The 863-nt window shown below is 46.7% G+C and overlaps 1 pseudogene; it reads right to left on the bottom strand.

Moving 5' to 3' along the window:
* Window positions 1-266: 266 nt before the first annotated feature.
* LOC104997383 overlaps window positions 267-863 on the bottom strand; it is a 1621-nt pseudogene continuing 1024 nt past the window's right edge.

The following is an 863-nucleotide window of genomic DNA, read 5'->3' as shown; positions in this document are numbered from 1 at the left end:
GATGAGGACTGAGTATGAAGACTCTGGCCAGCTGGGGGGCTGCAATAAGGTGGCTTTGATTGGTGGATATATATATATATATGAATATATTGTATGCTTCTATAATTATACTAAAAATAAGACTGTAGATTCTAGTCTTGTCAGTCATCTACACCATTTTTAATGGACTCTTGGCTTAGGAGTGTAACCTTCAGTAACTTACTTCAATTAGAAGTGAGGGGCCTCAGGAGAAGACTTACCCCTGAGTATGCCCACAGGAGTGCTGCCTAGGACATCCTCCTGCTCATCAGCTTCCTCAGGCCTCTCTTCATATCTTTGATCCTCAGGCTGTAGATAAAAGGGTTCAGCATGGAGGACAGAATGGTGTAGGTGACTGTTGCCACTCGGTCCTTGATGGTGTAGGTGGACAGGGCTCGGAAATAAACATAAATAATGCTTCCATAAAAGAGGGTCACCATGGTGACATGGGAACCACAGGTAGAGAAAGCTTTATGTTTCCCAGCAGCCGAAGGGATCTTAAGAACGACAATGAGGATGCGTAGGTAAGAGATGATAACACATATGAAAGGGCTCACCAGGGTTACCAGTCCTTCGGTGTTAATGACAATTTCATTGACAAGCGTGGAGGAGCAGGACAGCTTCAGTAGAGGGTTGATGTCGCAGAGGAAGTGGTGGATGATATTGGAGTCACAAAAGAGAAGACGATTTATCAGGAGAACCAGTAAGAGGGAATGGAGGTGAGAGATGGAGCAGGAGAAGGTCACCAGCAGGACACAGCGGTGGCGGCTCATGGTGGTGACATAGTGGAAGGGGTCACAGATGGCCACATAGCGGTCAATGGCCATGGCTGCCAGGAGGTAACT

The sequence above is a fragment of the Bison bison genome, unplaced genomic scaffold (assembly GCF_000754665.1).
Source record: "Bison bison bison isolate TAMUID 2011002044 unplaced genomic scaffold, Bison_UMD1.0 scf7180017864307, whole genome shotgun sequence".
NCBI classification, from domain to species: Eukaryota; Metazoa; Chordata; class Mammalia; order Artiodactyla; family Bovidae; genus Bison; species Bison bison.
The sequence above is the reverse complement of the archived record's forward strand: the minus strand, read 5'-3'. Positions and strand labels throughout refer to the sequence as shown.